The sequence below is a fragment of the Canis aureus genome, chromosome 3, assembly GCF_053574225.1.
Source record: "Canis aureus isolate CA01 chromosome 3, VMU_Caureus_v.1.0, whole genome shotgun sequence".
Lineage (NCBI taxonomy): Eukaryota > Metazoa > Chordata > Mammalia > Carnivora > Canidae > Canis > Canis aureus.
The window spans coordinates 37304103-37326616 of NC_135613.1; the positions used below are offsets into that span (position 1 = coordinate 37304103).

At 40.8% G+C, this 22514-nt stretch overlaps 1 protein-coding gene across 20 annotated transcripts in view; it reads right to left on the reverse strand.

Annotated features, from left to right (window-relative positions):
• DAB1 (DAB adaptor protein 1) overlaps nt 1-22514 on the reverse strand; it is a 1166965-nt gene that overhangs the window by 785238 nt on the left and 359213 nt on the right. For all 20 annotated transcript variants that reach the window (XM_077891933.1, XM_077891931.1, XM_077891932.1 and 17 more), the window contains one exon: nt 408-560. The gene's annotated coding sequence lies outside the window, so the exon portion shown is untranslated. The remainder of the gene's footprint in view (nt 1-407; nt 561-22514) is intronic.

Here is a 22514-nt window from a genome sequence, read left to right on the forward strand (position 1 = left end):
TTAAATTCCTTGGTGAGGTCTGCAGATCTTAGGCAGCCAAGATAGCAAGAATCTCAATTTCTGTGTCTGTGAACATTTCTTTTTTTCCCTTAAATTGGTTTTATTCTAATCCATTTAGTCTCCAATCTGAGTCAGAGACAAGTAACCCTGAATGGAACCACACAGGAGAACAAAGGCATGTGCCTTTCAGTTCTCAGATTCTACTGGCAACCACCTCCTTGAACAAGTCTGTGATTAAACAAATAATGAACGTGAGAATATTAACTCTAAGCAAGCAGCTAGTTCCAAAAAGGGAGACTACTGGAAAAGCATTTGAGAGAGACAAAAACACGATCAAAAGTAGAGGATGAGGTGTGAGGAGGTGATGATTGAACTGTTTTCATCAAAGAATTCAGCATTTTACTCACATATGTCCTAGAAAGTGGTTCGATCAACTGGGTGGGAGTGATGTGGAGAAAAAGGAGGCCCCAAGGTCTGGATTGAAGAAACTGGACAACGTTTCCCCAAGACTGCCAGGGCCACGAATCAGGAATCGTCATCGAGAAAATCCAAGGACATAGCTGCAATGAAAGACACCTCTGTCATTTTGAAAGCAAACTAATGAAGGAGAAAGAAGAATAAAGTACCAAGTTAGTCATCACTGTGGAGTTTGGAGTGAGCGGCTCAGCATGAAGCATTCTAATGTGTGTGATGCATGGAGGTGGGCCTCAGGCACAAAGACCCCAAGGATAAAGGGAATTTTCAGCATCTCTGTGCCTAGTGCTGTGCCTGGTGATGTGGAGGGTACAAAGAATAGCACATTCATCAGTCTGTACTTTAAACGTTTGGACTAGGTTATCCCTACATGGGCTAAAATTCAAAAGGTACAAATGGTATGGCTCTATCTATAAAACAAAAACCTAGAATGATATTATTTGGTAAAGAAAACATTTTAAATGTTGATAGATATTGTCAAATTACCATCCACAGAGGCTGTACAATTTTACAGTCTCTTTACCAATTTATGGAGAAACAGCTTTCCCTTGCCCTCACCAACAGAGTCTATCTCAGTTGTTTATCTCAAGAGATGTGAGATATAAGGCACAGTAATAACAATAATAATGCTAATATTAAGGAATGAGTATAGAGTTTTAAGTATAGTCTTTAGGTACATTAATCGATTTATTCCTAGCAGCAATCCACTGATACAGGTACTATTTTCATTGTCACTAAACATAGAAGGAAATGAAGACACAGAGAATTTGAAAATCTTGTTCATGACCATAGTTATGCAAGGCAGAGCTGCAAGTCTAATGCTGGCACCTGGCAGCTGGCAGCTCTCCAAAGCCTCAACTCTTAACCATTAGCTTTTATACCATAGGTGGGATGTTATCTATGGTATGTGTTATACCAGGGACACACAAATAGAAAACCTGAGGGTGTGTGTGTGCGCGCGCGCACGCAGGGGGACTCAGAGACACTGGTTCTTTCCATTTTAATGGAAGTAGTTACAGACTATAACTGGGAAAATTTTGGGCTATTGTGATTGAAATGCAGAACTCTACAAAGAACAGGTTGACTTTCTTACTTTTCTTTCTCATCGCTTTCACTAGAAAAACATTATTCCATAAATATTCATGATGTGTTAGGAAGGTCAGAGCTACAATATGTAAAGGGCGATGTGGTCCAATAAGTATGGTACTTTAAGTAACACACACCTGGGTCTAAGTCCAAGTTATATCACTGGTTAGCTGGATGACTTTAAGCAAATCATATGATTTGTCTGAATCTCAATTTTCTTCAAATGGGAAAAAAAATGAGTCTATGACTCCAGGAAAATTTTTATGATGACTAAATAATACAAAAAAACAATGCCAAACACTCAAGAAATATTATTAGTTGTAAATAACTTGTACCTATCTGTTAAACCTTACCTTCCCTGCTTCTCTTCGCAGACCTCCTGGTTGCATCAAATTAGTTTACTTTTTAAAAATATGACAGAGTTTTCTAGTCTGCTTGCATTTCTGTGTTCTATTCTCTTTTGCTGAAATACTCCCCCTGTCCCCAGGTCCTATCTATAGGAATTCTACAATTAAGCCATAGCTACGTCAAATGCCACCAACTCCACAAAATGTCTCTTGACCAATGCCCTTTGCAATAAACTGCCCTAAATGGTTTGAATTACTAAGTACTATTGGATTCCTAGGTAATATTGGGCTCTACTACTTCTAAGACATTAATCATCATAGTATCAACAGTTAACAAATGCTTTAGTATGTACCTGGCACTGTTCTAAGCATTTCACATATTTCATATCTCACTTAATCCTCTTCACATGTGATAGGCACCATGATCATCCCCATGTAGACATAGTCCTGAACGCCAGTCATTATTAGCTTGTCTTGTCTGCACAGAGGGACTGAAGTCTCCAAAGGGTAAAGATGCCACAAGCATAATTATCGAATTTAGAGGCTTTAGAGTGAAAACACCTGGGCTCTGGTCTTGGTCCTGATCCTATCAGCTATGTGATATAGTTACCATATCTCTCCAAATTTTAATTTGTAAAAAGGGATAACTTCAAAGAGTTATTATAAGGCTTGAGTTTGCAGATATAAGAATTTGAAATAGTGTGCGGCAAATGGTGAACATGTAAATGCCAGTTTATATTATTATTATTTAAATAACATATGGTAAGTTCCAACAAAAGGCTTGCTTCTCCACTTTGCATTCACTATTCTCTCTGCTTGTACTGCCTTACCCCATCCTCTCATTATCTCACTGCCAACCTGAAGAACTCAATGCCTACCTCTGCAGGATCTAGCACTAGCATCTCCTATTCCTCAGTCTTCCTTAGAGGCCGTCTCTCCAGGGAATGCTCCCTCCTTCATGTCCTCTATTACCTTACACTCAATTTGCTTGTACCTTCATCTTACTACATGGAGATTCCTGCTCATAACTAGGAAGTCTATGAAAACAGGGACTTCATCTTAATTATTTTTAATCCCTAATACATAGCACACTATTTGCAAAAGGAGGGTACGCTCTCAGTGCCCATGAAGTGATTAAAAAGACGAATTAAAAATAAATACCTGAATGATAAGAAAGAAGGTTACCAATTCTTAACTCAGTACTATATAATTCACTGAAAAGTCATTCAATATCCCAATCAAAGCATAGAAAAGAAACTCTACTAAAACTAAATGTTTTATAAAAATAGATGAGAGGGTTCTGTAAGGAACCCACTGCATTCCTATCAGCCGCATATTCACTCAGCACGCTGCCAGGCTATTGATGTTTTAGTGATAGACACTGCAAAATGATAGATTCACCAGCAATTCATAAACTGGAGACATTAACAGACACGCTGTTAGGCTGCGCAGATATAAACAGAATATTATGGGAGGAAAATAATAATTAACTCATAAGGAGAGGGGCAAATAAACATTCTATTAAAGGGGAAAAATCCCAACTGAATATAATCTCCTTCCATTACATTATGAGCATTAAAATTAATGGTGTTCGTTTTTCTGTGGTTTGGATAGTCATTGTATTTAAAAAGCTGAAGTTAACTTCACAGGGAAAAAAAAATAAATTAAATGTGCCGGTGTCTCAGGAAACTTCATTTTCTGAGTGAATAGCCAAGTTGATGCACATCACCAGAATGTCTGACAATCAGTTTTCCATACTGGTGTATCCTAAATGGGAAAGAAAACCAACTCTTAATTTAAATTATATTGCAAATCACTTCTTGCCTGCTGAATGGCATTCAGCTGCAGTAGGTGGCTTTCACATAGGGCCCCAAATACAACATTGGCTGATTAATGCTAATTTGAAATGTTTTGCGGGGGGGATGGGCATTCAATCTTGGTGCATAGGAGGCTGAGGAAATTCTATGGTGGGTGACTGACTCAAAGGCCAACAGCATATTTGCCATCAGATAAAAATGCACATTCACAAACATACCAAGACAAGTCAATTATTCTCTGATTCACTCTTTCCCTGGGTCCCTTTGTATAAAGAAAACTATTTATACTCCCCATCAGATGGATACATAGAATCATAGTAAACAAGCCCCTGATTCTACTACTCTATATTATATTTCCCACGGCACCTTCCATTGTGGAATTCATTAGTTTTGGTCTTTTTGTTCTTGATTTATCAAAACAGACATTTTGCTAGTGAGCTCAGTTTTACTCCCAGATGCAAAATAGCAGACACAATTTCTGACCAACTGAAAAAAAGAAACAAAACATGCTTTGTAATCTTTTGGTGAGGGTGACTGGGAATTTGTTCTTCTCTACCTCAATGACTGATACATACAAAAACACTTAAAATCAGAGCTCAAAAGCTTAGGATTCTTTTCCCCTTTCCCAGCTTAAAAGTTCAAAGAGACAAACCAACCCATCCTTGTCTTTTGAACTACTCCCAAAACAATGCATGTTAGAGAAGTCTAAGTCAGATAACCCAAAATGAGGAAAATTTTTCAGAACCAACACCTGAGAAAACAACAGCAAATTAACAGGTGCCATCATTATATTTCACTTATCAAATCAGCAATAGCCTGTAAAAAGAAAATAACACTCTGTGTGTAAGGGTTCCGGGAACGGAATCTCCCCCCGGGGAGAGCCATGCACCTGGGCAGTCATCACAGGGCAGTGTGCTCCCTGCACATTTTTGTTATCAATGATAAGGGCTTGGTGGTATAGATATGGGAAGGTTTTTTGTTTGTTTTTTATTGGAGTTCAATTTGCCAACATTTAGCATAACACCCAGTGCTCATCCCGCCAAGTGCCCCCCTCAGTGCCCATCACCCAGTCACCCCAACCCCCCGCCCACCTCCCTTTCCACTACCCCTTGTTCATTTCCCAGAGTTAGGTGTCTCTCATGTTTTGTCACCCTCACTGATATTTTCACTCATTTTCTCTCCTTTCGATAGAAGAAGTTTTTAAAAATATTTTGAGAGGGAGGGAGAAGGAGAACAAACAGGAGGAGAGAGAGAGAAGCAGACTCCCTGCTGAGCTGGATGAGGTGGGGTTGGATAACACAGGGTTCCACTACTTGGGGCTCCATCCCAGGACCCTGAGATCATGACCTGAGCTCAAGATAGATGCTTAACTGACTAAGCCACCCAGGCACCTCTAGTGATGGGAATTTTTGCTCAGATGGTCTGGCATGGGATCCTAGCTCTAGCACTCATGACTGTATTACCCTGGGTACATTCCCCTTTTTGTTGTTGTTTTTAAATGAGCCTGATTTTTCCACTTGTAGCATTATCATGAGGATTTGAGATAAACTAACTTAAAGCATAGTTAGTTGCCTTTCATGAAGTAGACACTCCATAAATGAGGGCTATTATTATGAGCACTTGAGATACCCGTATCAGGGCATCTAATGACTAATTTATATATGCATCAATAGCCAGTATGCCAGAAGACCATGTTTTCTGTTGTGTGTAAGTCAATGTATTTCTATAGCTGGAAGCTAATTTCCACATTTGATCTCTGACCTTTAAAATTACTGAATGTGCTGCTCTGGAGGGACAGAATCTTTTCCATACTTGACACGGATTTGCAAAATTAGATGTCCGAAGGACTAAAACATAATTTTCATGAACAAGACAATGGTGTAACAAGCCTGGACTATCTCATTAAATCTGACCACCCGGTGAAGTCTTGGTGACCCATCAAGGGACTAGCCTTCTGCTATCATAGGACCTTCTGGCAAGGGAACCATGCACAGGTTTCTGTGAGAAGGTTCCAAAGCTCCAGTGAGTACATCATGCACCCTGCACCTAGAATGAAGGAGTGGTTCTCAAAGTGCATATTAGAGTCACGTGGGGGAACTTTACAACTCATGGCTGTTCAGGCACCACCCCACCCTGTGAATCACAGTCTCTGGGGGTGGAGCCTGCACATTAGAAAACTTTCACAAGGTCTCTAGGTTACTGTCATGTGTAGCCTGGATTGGGGGGGGGAAATCACTGGACTAAAGAAAGACTCTGGTTGATAGTCTTTAAAAAGTGGTGATTAAAAAAAAAAAAAAGTGGTGATCTTTCATTTCATAAGAAGGCTGAAAAGTATGGAAGCAACAACAAGAAAAACAGCCCAGAAAAGGAGAGAAGCAAGAAGGGGATGATCTTTAGGAGGGGGAGAGAGGGATAAGTGGTACTTAAAGGTGGGGTTGGTGCTGCCCTGAGAATCTTAGACACTACAGGTCTACAGTCTGGGGGAGAGCACCCCTGGATATACACCATCTCTCCAGCTTTTGCAAGGGTAATACCCGTCCTGGGGGAAGGAGGGAGGATGAGGTAGGAGTAAATGGGGAGGGGTGTGGGAGTGTATTGCCAAGTGAACAGTCCCAGCTCTTTGCCTCAGACTACCCAACCTCATTTGTACCTTCATACCTTTCCATGTTCTGTTTCTTCCACCTAAAATGCTCCTTTCTCCTTCTCCACCATGCAAAAGCCATAAAACATCACCTCCTATGTGAAGTCTTCCCTGATTTTCTCTGGCATAATTAACTGTTCATCTCTTCAGTCAATGAACATTTCTGTCAGAACATTTTGTATATTCCCCTTGGTCACAGCTCATCACATGATATTAGTCTGTGGTTTATGCATATACCCTGCATACTCAGTTCTGGGTGTTTTCTGTGTCTCCTCTTTGGTTTCTGCAACAATGCCCAGCACACAGTATGAATTATTTTTTTAAAGGAGCCTGTATTACTCAGCTATTAGAAATGACAAATACCCACCATTTGCTTCGACGTGGATGGAACTGGAGGGTATTATGCTGAGTGAAGTAAGTCAGTCGGAGAAGGACAAACATTATATGTTCTCATTCATTTGGGGAATATAAATAATAGTGGAAGGGAGAAGAAATGTGTGGGAAATATCAGAAAGGGAGACAGAACGTAAAGACTGCTAACTCTGGAAAACGAACTAGGGGTGGTAGAAGGGGAGGAGGGCGGGGGGTGGGAGTGAATGGGTGACGGGCACTGGGTGTTATTCTGTATGTTAGTAAATTGAACACCAATAAAAAAAAATTAAAAAAAAAAAAATAAATAAAAAAATAAAGGAGCCTGTAGCACTGTAGTAGACATATTGCTGTGGTCTGCACAGCATCCTGTCAGTCACAATGACTCATCTGTCCACTGGCCTTAGGGGTCAGCAGGTAAACCAGGCAGGGTAATTAAGAGTCTTGCCACACCAACTGATATATGGAGACTGAGGAAAAGAGCCTCTGTTCCAAGACCTGTAAGGATTCCACCTGAGGCTGCCAAAATTATCTTGTTAGACACAAGCATAGAGCTCCCTTTGGCAGGAATGAATATTGCTAAATTTTGACACATTTAGAAACAGAGAGAGGAATAATCCATAGATGGAGAGAGAGGATGGACCCTGTTGAAGTCACTGGGCACCTGGATACAACCATTACTTCCAGACTTCCCAGTTACATGTGCCGATAAAGTCATAATTTTGCTTGTGTTAGAGTTGGATTTCTGTCACTTGAAGTGGAAGTTATTTGCACCAACCCAATCCTATCACAGTAATGATACTGATGACAAAGCCTCCAGTCATAAAAAAATTACACCTGATTCTTCTGTTTGTGAAATCAGTAGAGAATAAGTTCATTTTAAAACAAAGATTTTCAGGGATCCCTGGGTGGCGCAGCGGTTTGGCGCCTGCCTTTGGCCCAGGGCGCGATCCTGGAGACCCGGGATCGAATCCCACATCAGGCTCCCGGTGCATGGAGCCTGCTTCTCCCTCTGCCTATGTCTCTGCCTCTCTCTCTCTCTCTCTCTCTCTCTGTGTGACTATCATACATAAATAAAAATTTAAAAAAAAAAAAAATAAAAAAAAAAAATAAAACAAAGATTTTCAAACTGTCTTACAGATGCTAGGTATCCATTGAGGACATTCAGGGAACAAATTATGGATAAATAGAGAGGCAAGTGCCAGGGGCTTGGCCTGTTCCTTTCTTTTTTAATTGAAATAACTCTTTATCCTGTTTTATATATTGAGATTCCATATTTCTACTTGAAAAAAAAAACCCTTAATGATAAAAACAAAATCAAACAAAAAGTGTGAGAACTAATGCATTAAAGTGTATCCTCAAAAACAGTATATTTTAAATGCTCCCACACATTGTATATTAGCCCTCAGCTACCTGAAAACATTGCTTGCATTGGAAGGACTCATTCTATAAGGGATGGGAGGAACTGGAGTTTTTCTGTAATTAAACAGACGCTGGAAACACTGGACAAAGATGGAAAAATACCACCACCATACCTGAGATCTGACAGGACATTTTTGTCTCCAAACCCTCATCCTCTGGAAACAATCCCAAATGCTTTTTGAGTGTGTTGTAAGAAATCCTTATGTGGATAAGAATAGAAGGTTCTTCACTGGGTGGTCTTTGGGAAATGGAGCCAGACAGGAACCCTTAAAGACAGTTATGAACAAAAATCTCCGAAGAGTAGCTTTGTAAACTCGGGCCCTAAGTCATGCTTGCCTCCTCTGCCTTCCTCAGTCCTGACGTGTAGTCCTGCTCAGCTGGAGCCATTTTCTGATAATCCTCAAACTCATTTCCTCCTCTACGTCTTCAGGGCATCTGAGGCTCGCCTTTTCTTTCAGAAATCCCTCCCTGGCCTCTACCTGCACTGGCTGCCCCGCCCTCTAGCCCTCTCATGGCTGCCATGTTGAGCACCCTCAGAAGGAAGGTGACCACAGCCCTGGCTTCCCCACCTCGAATGTGCCCAAGGCCCAGGTTGCATCCTCCTCCCCTGACCTTGCTCGTGCACACCTCCTCTGCTCTTCCACCATCTCCTGTTGCAAATGCACAATCCCACAACCCGGATCTCATCTCCTGACCTTGGTGCCTTCTCTAGGGATGTGTACCTGGGGCTCTGAATCACCATTCTACACCATTCTACATTGAAGTGTTCTTCAACTTTTAAAATTTGGCTTTAAAAAAAATGACCTGTGCCTCTTGTGTAAATGCAGGCTCTGATTCAGTATATCTGGGGTGAGGCCTGAGGTGCTCCATTCCTAACGAGCCCCCAGATGATGCTGACGCTGCTGGGAAAGGATCGTGCTTTGAGTAGCAAGATCTGCTATCAATTATTGTGGAAACCTTTTATTAATTTGCCTAAATAACCTCCCCGCACCCTTACCTACCTGCTCTCAAGAATTAAGCACACCTGAAACCCTCTGCTTGCAATCAGATGATGATGACAATAGCAGTTAATACTGAGTGCTCACAATGAACCTGGTGCTGTTCCAAGTGCTTCTGCTTCAGAACTCATTTGTTCAGCACAATGACCCTATGCTAGTATTACCATTATCATTTTTAAGATAGGAAACTGAGGCACACGGAGGCTGAGTAACTTATACAGGGATACACAGCTCGTAAATAGGGGAGGTTGGCTTAAACTCAGGCCAGTTGTCTCTTGAGCCCACACGTTTTTACTATTACCCTATGCTATTCTGGAAAACTCCCAACTGACAGAGTCCTTCCTTCCTGCCCTTCCTTAGCTCTTTCTGCATTCCTCTTTCCCAACACACAGTAGACTATATACTTGCCACTCTCTCCACCAGACAGTGAATTCTTTGAGACTGGGACTCTTTCTGGTTTAACCCTGAATCCCAGGCACCCCAGCAATTCCTGTCATACAGTCGATGCTAATGACCTATCTCTAAGCTATTGAGTTGCATAAACATTCATAAAACTTAAAACTTTTCCATCCCTCTCTGATAAGGGTTGCTTTGCTTTCAGAGGATCTGAAAGCATGCATCAGAATCACATGGAGGGCTTGTTAAAATGCTGATTGCTGGGCCCACCCCCAGGGTTTTCTTCAGGAAGTTTAGCATGGCACCTGTAAATTTTCATTCTAAATGGTTTCCACATGATAGTGATGCTGCTGATCTGAGAATCACACTTTGAGAACCACTGCTTTATTTACCTCCTCATAGAGTCCCAATTTGCTTTCACAAAGGATCCTAAGGCAGAACACAGGATGTCCCACTTCAGGGGAAGAAAAGGAAAATTCTGTGACCAGAGATGATGTTTACCTCTCCCTCTCCTGTTCACAAGCATAAACAAAGTATAAAATAAATATCATAGTAGTTTACTAACAACACAGAGACTTGTTTCATTTTCTTTCTTTCTTTGTTTCTTTCTTTCTTTCTTTCTTTTCTTTCTTTCTTTTTCTTTCTCTTACTTTCTCTCTCTCCTCTTCCTTCCTTCCTTCCTTCCTTCCTTCCTTCCTTCCTTCCTTCCTTCCTTCCTTTCTTTCTTTCTTTCTTTCTTTCTTTCTTTCTTTCTTTCTTTCTTTCTTTCTTTCTTTCTTTCTTTCTTTCAGAATTTTTTTATTCATTCATGAGAGGCAAAGAGAGAGAGGCAGGGGGATCCAAGGACCACCTGAGCCAAAGGCAGATGCTTAACCACTGAGTCACCCAGGTGCCCTGACTTGTTTCATTTTCCGTTGAAAAAAAATCAAGTGAATTAGCAAAGGACATTGAAAGCAAAAGACAAAAGCAAATAGGGCATGTGGTTCTAGATACTCCAGAGAAAATTAGTCAAGCTTCAATGGACTGGGTACGTCACTTGGATTCTCTGTGCTAAGCATTCAAGATATAGTGAAAGCCACACAGGCCTCTGGAAGTATATATTCAAGCAAAACAAGCTGGCAAGAAGATGCAAACATATAAAGAAAGGAAATAATTACAGATAGGGAAATGCGCTAGTAGAGAAAAAAGCAATATGCTAAAGGAGAGAAGGATGGAGAGGGGAGGCAGTGCTCACTTAAGGTAGGGAGGTTGTGCAGGCCTCTTCAATTGAGCCCACAAGCATGAGAAAATGCCAGCTTGTGAATAGCCAGGGAAGAATATTCCAGACAGAGGGAATCAAAAGATAAGCACCCTGGTCTCAGAAGGAGCTTGGCATGTTTTAGTAAACCCAAAGGAGGCCAGTGTGCTTGAAGCATAGGTGTGAGGTGGGCCTTGTACTGCTGGGGAAGTCTGGATTGTATTCTCAGTGCAATAGGAAGAAACTAGAAGGGTTTCAGAAGAAAAGTGTCCTATCTGATTTGCATTTGAAAAAGATCACTCTGGCTGCCCTGTGGAGAAAGGTTTTCTAAGGGGCAATAGGAAAAGGGAAAGGATCAGTTGAGAGTTAATCTTACTATGCAATGTGCAACATGAAACACCTAACAGCTTGTAGGGGGTGGGAGCCGGGAGAGGTTTATCAGCTGCACCAATTAAAACTTTACAGCCTGTTCAAATAATCCATCCACTTGCATCACACTGTTTAAAGACAACACCCATAAAGCAGTCTGGGCTAATTGTACCAAGTTGCTGCAATGCAGACCTCTACCTCTCTGGAAAAGTCCATGGAAGAATGGCTGTGAATAATCCCCCAGGAGGGAAGATTTAAAGAACACGGTGGCCCGTTGAGAGCTGAAAAAGTAGATTGTGAAGCACTATTTTTCTGTCTTAAAAAATAAGGCCTTTTCAAATTATAAATGAAATTCAAGTCTACAGATGACTGTCAGTAACAATGGCCAACACTTGGTCCACCTACTGAGCCCTCTTGTCCTAAACACAAACACATATTTACAATTCAGTCCACTCATGAGACAGGCACTATGATTCCACCATCCTCCTTTCACAAATAAGGAAGTATGAAGCCCAGAAAGGGTAAGTAATTTGCCTAAGATTACACAGCTGGTAGGTGTTGGAAATGAGGCTTGAAACCAGGCAGTCTGGCTCTGGAGTTGTGGCCTTAACCATCATACTATTCCTTCTAGAGAATTTGCAAAAGAAGAAAAAGTAGCCGTAGTTACTGAGAGGGAGACCCCACACTATGTTTTGTTTCATTTTCCACATAATTCCTGGGACAGAGTAATCTAGCTCTGACAATGAGCTAATATTGGATACTGAGCTTTGCTGTCAGCTGTTTTACAGTACAGAGACAAAATCAGAGACAGAAACTGAGTTCTGAGATAATAGCCTCATACCAGTGATATATGCAAACATAAAAATGCATACTGCTCTTTTTATATTTATTGATTTATTTGTTTTTGAATATTTTATTTGTTTTTCTTAGAGAGAGAGAGTGCAGGAGCAGGGGAGAGGGAGGAGGAAGAGAGGGAGAGGATCCCAAGCAGACTCTGTGTTCGGCACAGAGGCTGATTTGGGGCTTGATCCCATGACCCCGAGGTCATGACCTGAGCTGAAACCAAGAGTTGGATGCTCAACCACTTCAGCTACCCACACTGCTGTTTTTAAAAAGACTCTGCAGAACCTCAAAGAATTTTATATAACTTTAGATCCTGTGGAATAGTTATCAAAACTCAGTTTTCCTAAAATGAGGAAGAGAACATTTCAGAAGAAAGTATGCCGATAACTATATGAACTACTGCCCCTAAAACATTGTGGTTGTATGAGCCAACGATGTCCCAGGCTGGTAGTGGGTTTGAGGTTTAATTCATGATGTTACTGCCAGAGCCAAGGACAGTGCCTGGCACACAATACTTGTGATAAAATTGGCTGAGTTAAAGGGGCATATGCCTCGAAGTCCCTGTTGTACACAACAGGCTGTGTACTGGCTGTGACTTTGGTTATATCAATTAACCCTTTTAGGCTTCAGTTTATCCACATGTAAATCAAAGATATTATCTACCTTGTATCATTATCACGTGTATAGGGAAGGGGGCAGGAAGAAAGTGAGGATCCTAGATCAATGCTTAGCCCAGGATATAGACTCAGTTAGTGGTAACTGCTACTCTATTGTTTTAATTACCTGTAGACTTGAAAACTAGCATTAAGGCCAAACAGGAAAAAAAAAGGCTTTAGTATAAACACATGATTGCATTCAGCCTTCTGAGAAGTATTTTACAGAAATTATGTTCTTTTCCAGTTAACAAAAAATACTGAACCAAAGTGACTTGATAGAGAAATCTGATCTTTCAATGTCATGGCTAAAGGGATAGACTCTGGACCAGTGCTTCACTTATTAGCTGTGTGATCTTGGGTGAGTTACTGAACATGTCTGGGTCTCAGTTCTCTCATCTGTAAGATGGGGATGTTAATAGTAACCTGCTTCATGGAATTATTGTGAGTACTAAATGAGACAGTATACATAAAACATTTAGAAGTGCCTAAAAGGATGTGAGCTCTCAGGGTGTTAACTACTGTGATTGTTACGTTGTTTTCACAGTGTGTGTGTTCAAGGTAAAATCAGGAAAGTTGTAAAAATATGCAGAATACTGGGCTCGTGGTGTTTATCTGCATGTGGTTAACAAAGCAACCAACTCCAAAGAAAGACCATTTCAAACTACATTACAAAGCTATCATAATCAAAATATTATGGTACTGGCATGAAAATGGACATACAGATCAAGAGAATAGAACAGAGAGCCCACATATATATAATATACATGGTCACACATGTATGGTCAATTAGTCTATCACAAAGGAAGCAAGAATGGAGAAAAGACAGTCTCTTCAATAAATGGTGCTGGGAAAACTAGACAGCATTATGCAAAACATGAAATTGGACCACCATATACAAAAGCTAATTCAAAGTAGATTTAAGACTTAAATGTAAGACCTAAAACCATAAAAAATACTAGAAGGGAACATAGGCAGTAAGCTCTTTGACATCAGTCTTAGCAATATTTTTTGGGGTCAGTCTCTTTAGGCAAGGGCAGCAAAAGCTAAAATTAACATGAGATTACATTGAACTAAAAAGCTTCTGCACAACAAAGGAAACTATCAAGCAAATGTAAAGGCAACCTACTGAATGGGAGAAGATATTTGCAAATCATACATCTTATAAGGGATTGATATCCAAAATGTATAAAAACTTACATTAACTTCATATATTCAAAAGGGCCCAACCTGATTTAAAAATGGACAGAGGGTCTGAATAGACATTCTTCCAAAGAAGACACACAGATGGCCAACAGACACATGGAAAAGATGCTCAGCATCAGTCACCATCAGGGAAATGCAAGTCAAAACCACAATGAGATTATCGCCTCACACCAGTCAGATTGGCCGTTATAAAAAAGACAAAAGAGAGCAAGTATTGGTGATGATGTGGAGAAAAGGGAACCCTTGCACACTGTTGGAGGGAATAAACTGGTGCAGCCACTGTAGAAAACAATATGGAGGTTCCTCAAAAATTAAAAATAGAACTACCAGCAATTCCACTTCTGGGTAATTATCTGAAGAAAATGAAAATACCCCTATGTTCATTGCAGCATTATTCACAATAGCCAAAGTAGGGAAGCAACCTTAAGTCAATTGATAGATGAATAGATAAAGAAGTGGGGTATGTGTGTGTGTGTGTGTGTGTGTGTGTGTGTGTGTGAGACCATTACCCATAAAAAAATAATGAAATCTTGCCATTCGTGGAAACATGGATATACCTAGAGGGTATTACACTAAGTGAAGTAAGTCAGAGAAAGATGAAAAGATGAATACTGTATGATTTCCCTTATATATGGAATCTAAAAACAAAACAAACAAACAGAAACAGACTCATAAATACAGAAAAAAAATAGTTGGTTCACCAAAATGGGGAGGAGTTGGGAGGGCAAGTGAAACACATGAAGGGGATTTAGATGTACCAACTTCTAGTTATAGAATATATAAGTCATGGGCATGTAATGTAGGGAATGGTAACTAGACTTATTAGGATCATTTTGTAATGTATAAAAATATTGAACCACTATGGTGTACACCTGAAACTAACAAGATATTGTATGCCAACTATGATTCAATTAAAAAAGGAAGGAAGGAAGGAAGAGAGAAATAAAGAAAACAAGAATGAAAGAAAGAAAGAAAAAGAGGAGACACTGCCACTCTCATTATATACTAGCATTGGGACAATTCAGAGATGCTGTCTGGCAATCCTAATAGCTACAGACTGGCTATTTAATGACTTACAAAAACAACAAGAAAGAGCAACCATTATTTGATGCCTAAAAGTTACAGAAAATGAAAGATTTGGTTGTGTAAAATAGTATTGTTCCATTCCTTAAGGCAATTAGTGTAATCTGGATAGATACAGCACAGAGTGCTGGCATATCCAGGAACTCCTTTTTCTGTTCTATCAAAGGATAATATATATTTTCACCTTCAGAAAGGTTAGGTAATTATAAATGTATTCTCCTTACTCATAATATTTTAAGCAAGTAATTGTTGCCCATGGGAAAATGTTTAATTATTTCTGATGAACAGTTGTGGCACAGAAACAAGAGCACATGACAGGCAGTGTGGAAACCGCGGCCCAGCTCTTAATTGTGTGGGAATCTTGTCTTTTCATCGTGGAAAAAAAAATCCCATATTGATTTTTTTCTCAATTGATTTCACAAAATTTTTAGTTTAGCAACACTGAGTTTCGCCAATTAGAGCCTCTTCTCGATTTCCCTAGGCCACAGGCTGCCTCATGCCTTCATGATGGAAACCTGATATGGTTTAGGGTTGGAGTACCCAGCTGGTGCCCTTTCTCATACAATATAATCTCACAACTGTATCTCTCACCTCCCTGAGGCCAATGTCTTTATTCTTAAATTTATTTTAATTTTTTAAAGATTTTATTTTTTAGAGAGAGAGACAGAGACAGAGCACTAGCAGAGGAAAGAGGCAGGGGAGAGGGAGAAGCAGAGTCCCTGCTACAGAGGGAGGCCAATGTGGGGCTTCATCCCAGGACTTGGGGATCATGACCTGAGCTGAAGGTGCTCAATGGAGTGAGCTACCCAGGCACCCCTGGGCCAATGTTTTTAAAGGGTTAAGGAAATGGCTGGAGAATGCAGCTCTGGGATTACAGAAAGAGGTGGGAGGAGGCATTTCTCACTCCTTGAGTGGGAGGGGTAACACTAGAGGAGGTGAGCTCTGAGCACCTTGGAGATGACTGTGCACCCTGCTATGGGTTCTTCATGTTACCGGACGGGAAACCAGAGATCTAGCTGGGGAAGTGGCTGACCAGAATCTGCGCAGCAAAAGCAAATCTTAAAACTGAGATCTGACTCCATATGAAGCTTGTTTGGGAGAAAGGAAAGGTTGACCTGGGAAGAACACAGGTTTCAATCCAGCAGAGTTGACAATGACAATCTGAGAATGGCCCCTGCAGTAAGAAATAGGTTCTGGGGAAAATGGGTGATGAGAAGGGGCTGAAGGGGTAACTTCAGGGACTACAGACAAGCCCCATCAGGCTCTCTCTTCCCTGAAGTTGGCACCTACTGCCTTTCCACTCAGGATGGTGTGCAGTGGCTAAGAACAAGTAGCTTAGGAATCAGACAACCCTGACTGCAAGTCTGACGCTTTCCAACAATGCAATGGAGTAGGCATCACTGTCTCCTTTTATGTATTTAGGAAACTGAGGCTCAGACAGGTGAAGGGGGTTTCTCAAAACCAAGTTTGACTGGGACTTTGACCCATCTTATTTTCAAGCCTACCACTCCCAATGGCTGGGATGTTTCTGTGCAGTATTTCTCTACAGTTACAGAGTGATTTTAACTCTAAAATAGGTAGTTTTATTTTTTTAAGATTTTATTTATTTATTCATGAGAGATACAAGACGAGAGGCAGAGACACAGGCAGAGGGAGAAGCAGGCTCCATGCAGGGATCCAGGACGCTGGGATCATGACCTGAGCCAAAGGCAGACGCTCAACCACTGAGCCACCCAGGCACGCTTAAAATAGGTAGTTTTGTAACTTAAATTTTATTTTAATTCACTGTATATTAGAAACTGTTAATGGATACGTATGATGCTAGTCAATTTTTCTTAAGTATGAATTGAGATAATTGTAGATTCACATGAAGTTGTAAGAAATAATAATGAGGTCCCATGTACATGATTTTCAAATTTTTGATGAAGGTTTTATTTCAAATATGAAAGACTTTTGACCAACGGGACTTAGTAAAAAGAAAAGTGTTAGGCAGCATACATGTGGTCTATATTTATTAGACTTTACAAGTTTTACATTTGCAAGTGGCCTATATTTTTTTTAAGTCTGCAGACATTAAAGCTCTGTTGCCTGAGTTCAACTCCCAGTGCCACCATGTCTCAGCTTTATGATCCCTGTGACCTCTTTGTTCCCGCATTTGTGAAAAGAAGGATGATCACAGTCAACTTACTTATAGGACTGTTGTAGTATTAAATGAGTTAATACACATAAAGTGTTTAGAACATATAACCAGCTGATCTTTGATATTCCTGGAATATATATAAATTTTATATGTGTATGCACTAACTGAAAAAAATAAATGCAATATTTTTTTCACCTTTTCCTTGCATTTTGTGGGTAGGATGGGGGTGGGGACTGGTTTGTTCTAGAGACTGGGAATAAAGGTGCAGCTTTTTTGTTTTAACCTAAACAACATTTACTTGATGGTTTTTATTCATCCATATCATCAATAAATGTGTTCTTTCATATGTGGGAAATTCAACTTTTTTTTAATACCAGATTTTCCTGCTTGTGGGAAGATATTCAAAGGCATCAGCAGTTTCTCACAAATGTGTGAATTTTATTCCTTTTTTTCTTTTGTGAAGTCTTGAATAGGGAGTACAGTACATGATAATAATAATAATAAAAGTTTCCTCATGAAATAGAAGCTCTTTCCTAATTTCATCCAGGTCCTAGAGGCAAAGAGGAAAGTGTATGATCCTATCCCATTGTTAGATGTGGAAGTACTTAGAAAATTCATTTTTTCCTAGTCAAGAAATCTCTCTCTAAAGAATACAAGCAGTATTTATATCCATATTACAGACTGGTAAATGATTACAGCAGACAGAGACATTATTAACAGAAAAAAGTTCAAAGTAGTTGAAGGTTGTCTTAAGGGTTACACCACCCACTCCTCCTATCCCCCTCAGTTCCCCTCCTGATTCTCAACCACTCACTTGCACAGACCACACCACCATCATCATAACCCCCCCACCACTTGAGGAAACCAGAATTCACAAAGCAGCAATGCTTTTCAGATTTATGAAAAGCCATCCATGGATGAAAAGTAGGAAAAAAAGTTTCTTCAGAACCCCCCATGATACTTTCATCCAATTTTTGTCTTCACTCTCGCATGGCATGCAGCATTTGTTTCAACGGTCCTGCCCTGGACCCTACTAGAAGTGGATGTACTCTGAGTACTCTGTGCCCAGCATCCAACTCCTCTCTTCGTGGCTGCTCAGGAAACACATTCCCAATGGAAGGGAATGCAAATCTCCCTTCCTGACATATGCTTTTTATCCTAGTCTATCCTGTCTGCATCCAGAAGTCCTGTTTTTCAAGGGTGATTTTATAAAACGCAGGTTGGGCTAGGACTGGGGGCAGATACCACAAGTGCCACTAGGCACAGGCTCATGGCAGTCATTAGGGAACATGGCAGGCACTGAGCTAGTGGGATGGAGGAGTCTTCCTCAGACAGGTACACTTGGACCATGCACTGTAGGATGCTGGGTGTATCAGAGGAGACCTCAGTTTCTGCTGCCTCTTGATTTGGGAGCAGGGAGATAAGCCTGACCACTCTGGGAAAGCTCGAGCTTCATTATCAGTATGTCAGCCTCACAAGAATGAGGAATGTCCTGTTCTAGGATTGCCTACTGGACAAGGCTAAGCAACCTTAGCTGGACCATAGGGGTCACTCTGAGGACACACTGGCTTGTCTAACCTCAGTGCGGAAATATAAGTCAATCCCTTCACAAGGTTTCAGACCTTTCTCCATCTGACTCACCTTGGTATTTAAGCCTGTCACCCTGGTCCATGGGGAAGGCTGGTAGTGTTATTGTTTATTACGAGTCACCTTAATGCTATTCCTTCCTGTAGGGGATCTTCCTGGGTTAACCTGTTTTATGCTTTCTGTTGGAACAGCAGCTGACATATCTCGGTGCATTTGTAATCACTTGACCAATGTCCCTCTTCCTTGCTAGAACACGGGTTCCATGGAAGCAGGGACTATATTTTCCAGTCCACTGCCACATTCCTTGAACCTAGCACAGAGCCTAGTATACTGTAGGTGCTTAATAAACACTTTTAAAATAAATAACTGACAAGAAAAATAGTGTGTAACCTGGAAAGCTTACAAAGCACTTTGTACCTGTAGTAACTAGTATACTTGGTTTTCATATGATCCATATGAAGGAAAATGATTATTCTAACTTTTATCAATGAGAAAAACAAATATTTAAAAAGTCAGCTGCTCACAGCAAGGTGAGAGTTGAAATCACCCTGGATCATCCAGTCTAGCCCTCTTGCTGTGATAGCCCGTGAACTTCCTCCTTGCTCTTTAAATTCTTTCTATTCTCCTAACCCCCAAAGATAAACTTAGAATCACCAGTGCCTTCCATCCCCCACACCTGCTGTGGGATCCCAATTAATAACTGCAAAAAGCATTTGCTATTGTTCCAAGGAGCTGGGAAATCAATGTGTTCATTAGCAAGCTCCCCCTCCCTGCAATCAGCTAGGAAGACGAGGTGCTGGGGCCTGTTCTCTGTATTTCTCTTCAACCATCTGTGACTAAAAATGTTGTTTAAATTCACCCGCCCCAACTCACAATCAGAATTTCATCTCATCTTTAGCTCCTCTGCCTACCCTAAATAATACCCTCCTCCTGCAAAGAAAACCCCAGAACCCCATTCCACCCTAATGGTCTTCCCCTCTCTCCCTGACCCTCCCCAGTGGGTGGAAAAGGGGCCTATGGCATGCGGCTTTCGGTCTCAATTCTTGCTGAAAAGGAAAGTGGGCTTTCATCATCGGGTGTTCCCCAGTCTGTCAGGCGCTGTGTATTCACGACTTGTTAGTGCAGATACTCCAAAGGGAAGCGTTGGGTGTAAGCTTCAGACAGAGGCTAAATCTGAGCCTGCAGGACCCCAGCTCCTCTGTCCCTTCTGCTTAGACTCCACCTCACTTCCTGGGGTGCAGGCTAATGGCCCAGGGGCCAGGCTAAACCAAATCCCAAGTGATGGGAGTTTTGAGAACCCACTGTATACACTGATCTTGGTCTGTATAGGATCAGCCACCAGGTATAGTAAAACACTCTTTTTTACTTAAAACAAAATTTAAACCTTTCTTTTTTCTTAAAGATTTATCTCCCCCCCCCCCCATTTTAGAGAGACAGTGCAAACACAAGCAGGGGGAGGGACAGAGAGAGGTTATAGAATCTCAAGTAGACTCCCTACTAAGCGCTGAGCCTGATGCAGGGGCTCTATCTCATCATTCCAAGATCACAACCTGAGCTAAAATCAAGAGTTGACCACGTAACCGACTGAACTAAGCAGGTGCCTCTAAATGCCTTAAAGCTGCAATTGTAACACAATGAATACCTAACAACCATTTACCTAGATGCACCAACTCTTAATATTTTGCCACATTCATCCTATCTCTTTCCCTATATACTTTTCTCCCCTTAAACCATTTGAGAGTAAATTGGCAACATTTTAATCCACCCCTAAATTCTTTAGCATGTATCCTCCAAGAAAAAGAATATCTTCATGCCTATCCACAATATTATCATCTCATTCAGTATATTAGAGAACTGTTATCCAATATACAGTTCATATTCAGGTGTCCCCAATTGTTCCAATAATGTCCTTTGAACATTTCTTTGCCATGTAGGATCCAATCAAAGATCATATATTGCATTTAGTTGTCATTTCTTGTTAGCCCATAATCTAAAACTGGTTCTCAGCCTTTTTTTCTCCCAAGATACTGACACTTTTGAACAGCATAAGCCAGTCATTCTTCAGAATAATCCTCAGTTTGAATCACATGATTCCAGTTAGCCCTATCACTGATGACTTTAAAATGATCACATAGTAAATATGGTGTTTGCCAGATTTCGTCATTGTAAAGATAAAAGGTTATCCCCTTCCCTGAGTAATTAATCAGTTCTCTGTGGGATGTTGTTTGATAGTGTATGTATTTCCTTTTCCCAAATAACTTTTAATACAACTTTAAAAAATAAAACTTTAATATTGTAGATTCATGGATTCCTTTTTTGTATTACTTGGTATGTTAGAACACATTGCTGTCTTTATTTTTTTTCTGTTGCTCCAATGGATTTCTTGAAGGAGAAAATTTTAAGTCTTCTAGCTCCCTCTCACCCTGGTTCTCCCCAACCTCAGTCCTCCGAGGCTTCACTCCCCAATCCCTCCTCTTCACCCTGCTGACCTTTATTCCTAACAGGGAAATCTGGCAAGTCACACAGAGGGATCTGGAACTGTATTATAAAATCCATTTTCATGCCAACCTCCTTAAAGGATGGAGTTATATCCCCTCGTTGCCATGTCCCCAGAACACTGTCTGGCAGGTAGTAGGTGCCCACCAGATATTGTGCAATGCAGCCCAGCAATGAGTGCTTCCACTAAGCGCAAAGTGGCAGCTCAAAATCACAGTCAATCTTGATCAGAGGACAGAGAAAGAAAATTCACCTTGCCAGACTCCTTAGAATGGTCCAGGCCCTTGATAAACTTAGCAAAAAGTGGTCATTGAGCTTGGAGATTTACATGAGATGCAAATAAACTTCTCTGGTGTTTTTAAGCCACTGTTATTCTATGTCTCACACACCAGCTGAATTAATATCCTAGATCATATATTTCCCTGTGTACTTTAGACATAATGACTATTACTGGTTCCTTGAACATATTATTCCAGTTCTTTTCAAAGGAATCACCTGAAAGTCTTCTTAAAATGTGGATTCTGATTCAGTGGGTCTAGGCTGGAGACCCAAAGTTCTGCATTTCTAATAAGCTCTCAGATGAGGCCAATATTGCTGGTCTAAAGACCACACCACATTTTTCTGATAGCAAGGCCCTACCCTGTTTCACATCTGTATGCATTTGCAAATGCTGTTCCCTTTGCCTCAAATTCTTGCTCTCATTGTGTATCTGAAAAATTCCTATTTATTCCTTAAAATCTTGGCTCAAGGGTCATCTCTCCTTTCGTCCACCAGCTGGTTTGTGAACACTTATGTTGTGAACACTTCACAACATAAGTGTTCACAAACCTAAAATCACTGTTTTAGGTCCTCAGATCTATGACTGTTTGAGATAAGAGAAGTCTGTGGTCTCAGAAACCCCACACTGTAGTAAAAGGGAAGAGTAGACTACAAAATAAGCCAACAAACTGATAAGACAACTGAAAATTGTGCTAAGTCCCATGGCAAAGAAGAGGAAGAATGACTGGGGCAGGGACACTCCTTTAGGCACATGGCAGGGAGGATTTCAAAGAGAGGGAGGTCATTTGCTGAAATCTGAGAAAAGAAAAGTCAGCCCTATGAACAGTTGGAAAGAGGGATGCACATTCCAGACAGAGGGAAGAATGAGGGCAATGCACCAGAGAAAGCAAGGAGCTTGGAATGGTAAAGGACAGAAAATAAATCGGGTATAGCTTGAGGATAGTGTATGATGGGGACAGAGCTATGAGCAGAGATTGGAGGAACCAAGGGTTAGGAAATATGGGACCTTTGGCCCTGGTAATGTGTTAGCATTTTATTGCACCGAAAAGGGAAATCACTGGAGAGTTTTAA